Raw genomic sequence first — 8,931 nt, 5'->3', positions numbered from 1 at the left:
ATCCTTTATGTTTTAACTCTGAATATTCAGAATAATCATGAATATTATGTAGTTGTTCTACTGAATTATAAATTACACAAATGTATGTCCATTCAAGCATATAGAGGTTAGTAACTTTCTTAGGTTAATTTGTGTTTTTTTAATCCAATCCCAAATGATCCCCCTGAAGGAGCTTGTTCACTATTTATACTTTTTACACGTCTACGCTGTCTTAGAAGGGATCAGATTATTTGGGATTAGTAGGAATATCATGTTGACTTGTTATTAATCATGTTGATGTTATCATGTTGACTTGTTGACAATTATAGAGTCCGTCCTAGTGTCTGTGTCAGGAAAGATCATGAGTGTTTCCACACCACCCAGAAAAACCTAAATCAATATTATTTAACAATTAATTATTAAGCCAACGTGCAAAATTCAATTAAATCAATAATTGATTGAATATTTTTATGTGGCTGTACATGAGTGACATGTATGTGTTGCATAGTTTAGTATGTAGTATTGTTTAATGTATTTTGCTGGACCGTGCTCCAAAGCACATTTCTCTTTTATTCATGAATTTTTAAAGTTTGAGGCAATTAATGAGTGTCAGGCTCCAAATGTTGCAAATAATTGTTGGCTGGATTGCAAATGAGTGTAGAAAAAGGTAGAAAATCATCACGTTTGCAGAAAACAAAGACGAAAACTGGTGTTTTGGAGACGAGTGATCCTCAGACCTTCATGTGTCACCGTCTCTGAATATATAACCTCATTAGACTGAAGCGTCAGAGGCCACAGCACTGCAAAGGAAAAATGACCATATTAGATCATCTAAACTGCCGTGGTGAGCACTGCAAACGTTCGCTTATTTCCCTCTCATTGCTGCAGCTTTCATTTGTTAAACCGATAATATATAATCAGCTTTGTGAGGGAAAACATCCAAACCAGAAGAGAGAGTGGCTGTGAAATGAAATCAGCAAAGCAGAAATTCTGGCTGACGGTGACAGAAAATAAAAAAAAATAAAAGGGGGAGAAAAACCATCATTTTGATTACAGTCATCAACAAAAGTCTGTCGCTTGAAAATGCTGCATTTGAAGCTGATCCAAGAAGAAGCGTTTCACATCAGCGCAGATAAAAACAGAAGCTGCTGCCAGGATGTTTTGTCTCCACTCAGCAGTTGGACTGGACCGCCGGAGAGAAGTGGTCTGTTCAGCTTTTTCCTTGCAGTCTTGTTTTTTTTTTATAAACCTATCAGAGCAGGAGGAGAGGGGGAGAGGGGGGGAGAGGGGGGGGGGGGGGGGTGACACGGAGCAAAGACTCTTCTAGAAAATGGCTTTTCTAGAATATGCATCCAGTCATCTTCTAGTCTTATTCTCTTGAGGGTGCGACTGCAGCGACTGTCACACCGTCATCTAATGTGCAATCTCAAGCCGGTACAGAAAACCGATGTGTGCTTCAAGAAAACTAGCTTTCAATTGCTCTTTGTTGTGATTTCTCCTCCAAAATAAAAGAAAAAGATTAAAAACATGTTTCTCACCCGTGATAGTTAAAATGCTAAAACATTTTCGATGCGTGTCTCCACTGTTTTCATTCATCTTATAATCTGATTCATGAAAAACTCCCAACTTTTATGGATATTTTGTCAACAATTCAACTTTCCTTTGCAGACTCGTATGTCTTCTGAGGAACAGGTTTGAGTGGAGGCTCATGGATTTTCTGTGTGTATTTTGCATGTTCCTATTGTCAATGTGTGAGCTCGTTTTCCCAGGTTCCTCCTGCACAGTCCAAAGATATTTGTGTTAATCAATTCATTTGAACTTTGGTCTGTTGGGGGAAGCTGGAAAACCCAGAGAACTGCACACATAAAAGGAGAAAATGTTAATTCTGCACCTAATAGAGCCCAAGCCTGCGATAGCAAACCTGAGGTTTTCCAACCGAGTGGCGAGAGAAGACGGATGTTACTCTGAGACATGTGCCACATACGTCTTGGCCAGCTCACAAGGATAAATAGAAGAATCTACAGCCAGTCACGGTTCTTATTGCATTATTTATCTCATAGCTGGGTGCTGATTGTCATAATCTATCAGTTATCCTGTTGGTTGACTAATCGATCAATTGACTAATCATTTCTGCTCTGAAGTGAAATTCTCCTCAGTATTCAGCACCGGTCCTCACAAGCCATCCGTCAGCGCCTCCTCTCTGCTGGATCAGCTGTTGCTGCAACATCAACCACGTCGCTTTTTATCCCCAGAGAGCAGAAAACATGCTGTCAGTCACTGAGCTCGGCCTGTGGACGCCGAGGACTCTCATCCTCTCACATGGCACCTTCTCCTGGATCCTGATTAAAAGCACCTCCTCTTGTGTTTCAGAGAGCCATTATCCAACCACAAGATTTCTGCAGCAAACCCAGCGCAGGGATGAGTTTATATCCCCGTGCCTCTGTGATCCCCTGAAGCTGTGCGCCAGAGATTAGCTAAATTCATCTACTTCACAGAGTTTTGTTTTACCCACCAGCCCCAGGGAGGGAGATTACTTGAGAAATTAACTTTTTTTTTTTCTTTCTTCTCCCTTTAAAGTTTTATGGCGATCCCTGCCAACTCTGCTTTGATGTCGCTGTGGAATGATAACGCGCTGCTATCTTTAACTCAAATCCAACATCATCATCTGCTTTTCTTCTGTTATCTCTCTGTCTCTATTGCCCATTCCTCTCTTTCTTAATTTTCTCCCTCCGTTCCTCCGTGTGCAAACAAACAAGGATGCAGCAGTGCAATAATGAAAGCAATATCTCCTGCACACGTGAATGCAGGATGCATGCTCTGTGGAGGGCACCACGTCGTCCTGGGGGATTTGATGTCAGGTGCAATGAGGCACAATTACAGACCTGACAGTGTCGCCTGCCCAAACACTTTGCAACACTAAAAGTTGTTGCTCAAACTGCTACAGAGGTTCCCAGACTTTGTATCCTTGGATGCCTCCCGATTGCCTATAAGAAAAACTCTCTGATCTCTGATTTCCCAAAAGATCACAGTGAAGAAGCCAAATCACTAAAAGATTCACCGACTCTGATGAACATAGATAAACATTTTCAAAGGTTCATCACAATACATCCATTAAATTCTTGGACATTGGCACACAGTGGTCAGTGCTTTAGAGCAAGAACATCCATTGTTGCATGATCTCCAGGTGCATGCATGGGTTTCCTCCATGGACACACATACCACAAACAAACATTTGAGGTTAACTGGTGAGTCTAAAACCGATCCAACATCTTGTGACATCAAACAATAATCTAATAATATAGTATAAGATGGAAGGATAAATGTTGGATGCAAATGTGGAAAACAAGCAGTACTGTGGTCTTGAGAAGCAGGACTGAAACAAGATATCAGTGAAAAAAAACCTTCGGTTTTATTCAATAAGACCTAAAAACATTGAAAAGACCTCAACCACCTTCTTATTATCATTGAAATGAGCGATTTGACCCAGTGGTCTACCGACTAATATTTGACCTTTGCACCTGTTTCCAACACTCCCACTTTAAGAACAAAGGTCTTGTTGCTTCATAAATCTTTCAGTTGTGGAATATTTCTGTATCGCTGGAAGAAGAAGCCCGACATTAAAATAAATCTCTGCTGAGGGTCCCTGTGTCGCGGACGTATGCGTCTACAGTGTACAGTGTGTGCCTGCTTCGCCCCTCCAGCTCCCTCCACCCCAACACAAGTCCATCTGTGATCGTGAATGAGAGTTGGCATTACACGCTTTCTTCTTCTTCGTCTTCTTTTTTTCCCCTTGCAAACGCTTGGTTGTCATGGAAACCTCTTGGCGCAAGTGCATCTCCCATCCCCAACAGTTTGTGTCCAGAACAAAAGGGTAAAGGAAGAAGAAGCACGAGGAGCAGTCAAAAAGATATGCTGGTATAATAATAATAATAATAATAATAATAATAATAATAATAATAATAATAATAATAATAATAATAGTAATTATTATTATTATTATTATTATTATTATTATTATTATTATAGTGTGAATTGGGAAACATCACAACATATTAAGATTACTGCGAGTTCGCTGCTCTCTGCCTGTCACGGTGGATTTCTGAGAAATGTAAAAGCTTTGAAGATTACACACACACATACACACACACACACACACACACACACACACACATACACACACACAAACACACACACACACACTGAAGCAACGTACAGTATGTAATGCTGTGGGTGTGTGTCATGTATTTCCCTCTTTTGGTGGGTCAGAAAAGGTTGAGCCACAGATTAATTGTCTTTTTTTTATATTGAAAATGACTCAGGTTGCTTTTGCCTTGAGGTCACAGTCAAGGTCAGTCTTAGGGTTTCACACCAAGTCAAAATTGTGATGGTCAATGTTAAGATGATGGGCTACAATATGCATCACATCAATAGGAAGGCCTCACAAAGATACCAGTGTTTGTGTGTGTGTGTGTGTGTGTGTGTGTGTGTGTGTGTGTGTGTGTGTGTGTGTGTGTGTGTGTGTGTGTGTGTGTGTGTGTGTGTGTGTGTGTGTGTGTGTGTGTGTGTGTGTGTTTAGAGGTTCTACCCAGAAGCACTTCTTCAAATCCCATTACACCCCTCCCCAAACACTGACAGGATCCAATCCCCTCAGCCGGCACAGTTGGTATGGAAACGGATCAGTAAAGCCCCAAATCTCTCTTTTAACGACTCATTACCGGTTGCTGCCGCCCATTAATGTCACTACTTCCATGCAACGGCAGCAAGAACAACCATTACCAACGCAGATCGCTGCAGGGGTGAGGAGGAATGTGTGAATGGCTGGCGAGCACAGTGGTAATCATCCTGTTTGCCTCCACTCTTGCCTGTAATATTTCAATTTCCTCCATTAGTTTATCTGTCTCTCCCTTCACTTGCAAGCCCATTATTGTGCCGCCTTGCCTTCGGTACACAGGCAACATGAGCGGAAATCTTATTTTGTATTGAACCTGCATTGCCTGTAATAATTTTTCTGCCGGTGAGATAAAATACCAGAAGGGTTAAAGGGGTGCATGGGGTCCCATTCTGTTGTTTTGACATTTTATGGCCCATGAAATGGAAAATGAAAAAGACAGCACGGCACCAATAAAGGCAGAAATGCCACGGGTGCTTGTGAAGATAGGAGAAACACACACACACAGTGTTGATTCTGCAGGAGGAGATCACAGCCACTTCGTCACGGTAAGAAGTCGAATCCCCGCAGAGATGCTCCGACATCCCGCTCTGCCTTCTCTCTCATCTCACTGACAGACACCGAACGTGGCAGAAATCAGGAGGATGGTGGAGGACGGCCGGGAAGAGAGGGGAGCACGCTCAGGGTGGAGCACGTTAAAGGGGGAGGAGGAGGAGGAGGAGGAGGAGGAGGAGGGAGTGCGTTGAGGATGATAGAGTTGGGGCCGAGAGGCCTTCGAGGAAGAGCCTCTGAAGCGATAAGAGTTTCTAATCACCAACATGGCTGGAGAACGTGGCCTGGGGTTTACTGAGGGAGTGACACGCAACTACATGACTTCTGTTCCTACACCTACATGCAGCAGTGATCACTGCAGCCTCAACATTACTCACACAATCTGCAAAAACCTACTCTGACTCGGGCTTTCTTAGTAATGGGTTAGTAATCAGGCCTTCGATTCATTGCTGGCTGGATGCACAGTTAAATATGAGAATTTGTGGAACTTGTGGAGGTCAACACTTCAAATTGTATAAAAAAAACACACATTTTGGAACTAAATTCAGTTGTAAAATATTTGTACTTGTTCTTATTTGACTTACATGGGAAGCTTTATGCTTTTTAATGTCTATGGAGGTGTTAACAATATGAGTAACAACCAGGAAAGAGCAGCAATCAACTAAAAATCAATACTAAAGCCAAGTGTGAGATATAGAGGCGCTGAGAAGACAATACAAGTTAGGCTGTATTGATGGCTCGTCGTTCCACACTTTTAAAACCTGTAGTTCAGGGATATTTCTAACTTGTTATCAACAATAAAAGTAAAGTAACCAAATCTTATCAAACTGCTCTTTTTGATCTTTGGGGGCTTTTTCAGACCTGAATGGTACAGCGAGGCTTCAGTCTCCCGAAAGGAATTTAAAAAGAATAAATCCCTGAAAACCATATAAACACTGATGAACATATTTGAAGGCCTTTGAGCCCATTTATTTCATAGAGCCCATTTGAACAGCATACAGCGCCCTCTAGTGGCCATGTTAGTTGCAGTGGCACTAATAACAATAAGCCAATCTACAGAATACTGAAAAGCTTTTTCAGTTGTAAAATAATCGAGCATTTCTTGAAGTTTTAATTGAATTATTGAGTTTTCCAATAACTTTTTGGCTTTAGGACGAATCAACAAGTCACAGGAGTGTCAGGAGATGTGTAACATCAGATTCATCCCAGTCTGTTCCATGTTGTTGAGGTTTGAGGTTGAGACTGTCACACTGTGACCACATACTGTTGGTGGAGGCGGAAGATGTGACTCCGGAGGTCCGGCTGAGTAATGGCTGAGTCACTGTAGTCACTGTCTGACGGCAGAATGGAGTGATTAAAATATGCTCCCATTAAAACCACAGAAGAGGAGCTCCTCGTGGCTTTGAAGCTCAAACTGACTACAGCCAACGAGACTGTGATTTTGGTGAGAATATATTTATATATGCTTAATGATCAGACGAGTTCAGCTATTGAACTGATGTAGACGCAAAACCCATTTTTTGTTGTTCATATGACTTAATGAATGAATGTCATTTAGTTCTCTCTGTGCTTCTGCCGTCATCCTACATTGTCAACGTTCATATGTAAAAAACCTGATAAAAACAAAAAACAAAACTTGTATTAGCCATGGTAATAAATCAACTCAACACATTCCAGAGTTTGTAAACATGATTATTTAAGTTTGCATGTTCCCCCTGAGCATGCAAGGTACACCGTTTTAATGAAAGGTAAAGAAGATGTTTTTAAATTGTTTTGCAGTCATAATCACATCGTCTATCATGAGCTGGCAGGATGAGTCCTCGAAAGAAACGTTCACCTCGGAGAATATCCTCATCTGCCTCTATCAGAAAATAAAACCAAGGTCTGATCTAACTACACGAGTCTATGTGTCCAATTGTTTATTATTTTTCTAATCTGGATCAGCTCTTCATTTGATGGTAATTTCCTTAATATCGTTTTCTCCTCTTAACATGTTCAAATCAATCATTCCTGTATGTTGGTACGATACTTCGACATGCATCTACAGTTTGTTTTTATTTATTACAAATAATAATAATACACTGCAAACAACTGATCAACTTGCATTACATTTATCGTTGCATGATTCATATGTTCAAACATAAATGTTATTCATTATTGGAGGATGAAGAATACATTTCCTCCAATAAAGGCTTGTTTTATTTTTAATGCTACATGATTTTTACATTTTTTGTTTCAATACATTTCTTCATCAGCTATTTTTGCAGGGCATTGAGTCCCTACATACAGAGCAGCTTTTTATAAAATGATGTTCTCCATAGAGACCGTCAAAAAATGTATATATATATATATAATGCTATTTTGTACTGCAACCACTTCCTCACTTTCTTTATGGCTTTTAATTATAATATCTAGAGTTAGATTCAATCTTGATTGAATGAATTTCACTTTGAGTGAAAGTGAAATATGTAGGATATTTTTGTAGACAGAAGAAAGTTAAAAACAAAAGAAGTATTTCTATGGTCAATGACAGGAAACTCTTTCATTTGATGTCTTCACACGTTTTCATCAGTTATCTGCAGCTGCAGCGCCGCCATGCGGTGATCTGTGGACTGTTTCCAAGGAGGAACCAAACTCAGCGCAGGTGGAAGATGACAACAGAGAGGAAGGTCTGTACAGGAAGCTGAGAGTCTTGATTTTCAACAGAAAAGCTCTTTCACGTTAAGCCTTAATTCTAATATTCAATATCTACTTCATTTTTATTTTGACTCACTTGATATTTTCAACATTCTATTATATTCTATTCCGCGTGGAGCAATGCTGTAAAATAGTTTCCCTGTGGTATTAATAAAGTATTTTCTATTGTTTTGTATTGTATGACATCTGCTGTGTTTTGTATTTGTTTGGTGCTGCTCATTAAAGTGTATTTTACATGTTACATGGATTTGTTTTATCTTGTTAAATGGCTGCTTTATTCATCATGTTTAAGTGATTTGTAGTTGTTTTTATGTGTGTATAATTCATGTTTTAATTTGTACCATTGACTCTTCGTGTTGTTCATCCTTAAATTGAGTGAGGGTATTTTAAGTGTAACACTTGTAAACATCTCATAAAGTGATGATGCAGCTTTCAGGAAATCAACACACAACAACTACATTTTTTCCAGTAGTGTTTTGGCAGCGGAGGCCTTCAAGCAGATTTGGGATCCGGAGTTTGCCGGTTTGATCCCCACAGCGGACAGGTCACCGCTGTGCATCCCTGAGCACGACCTTTGACCCCCATCAGGAAGCATAAATGCCTGAAAAAAGAACTTCCACAAGGGGATTAATGAAGTATGGTAAGTTTAGTTGTTAGTTATTACTTTACACCGCAAAAAAGTTCTGTAAAAGATGCATTAAAAGTATGAATTGTCAATATGTAGTTCAAAGTCAGAATTGTATCTCCAAATACTTTTCAGCAAACTCTTCCGTCTTACATTACATGATGAGCCTCGATTGTTTCAAAAGTGACCTGTAAGTGTTAAATATAAAACATGGAACTTAAAAGTACTGCCTTAAATTGCACTAATATTTCTTGGCTGCTTTATTTCTCCCTGCATATTCCTTTCTTTTCGAGTACTTATTACTTCCACGTATGTACAAGAACCACCGTCTGTAACATTTATTGTGAAACTCCAGACAGGAGGCGCTCCTCAGCAGTGCGCACTGGCTCTTCCCCGGTGCGCACTGGGC

This window comes from Lipophrys pholis (assembly GCF_963383615.2).
Source record: "Lipophrys pholis genome assembly, chromosome: 1".
NCBI classification, from domain to species: domain Eukaryota; kingdom Metazoa; phylum Chordata; class Actinopteri; order Blenniiformes; family Blenniidae; genus Lipophrys; species Lipophrys pholis.
The sequence above is the reverse complement of the archived record's forward strand: the minus strand, read 5'-3'. Positions refer to the sequence as shown.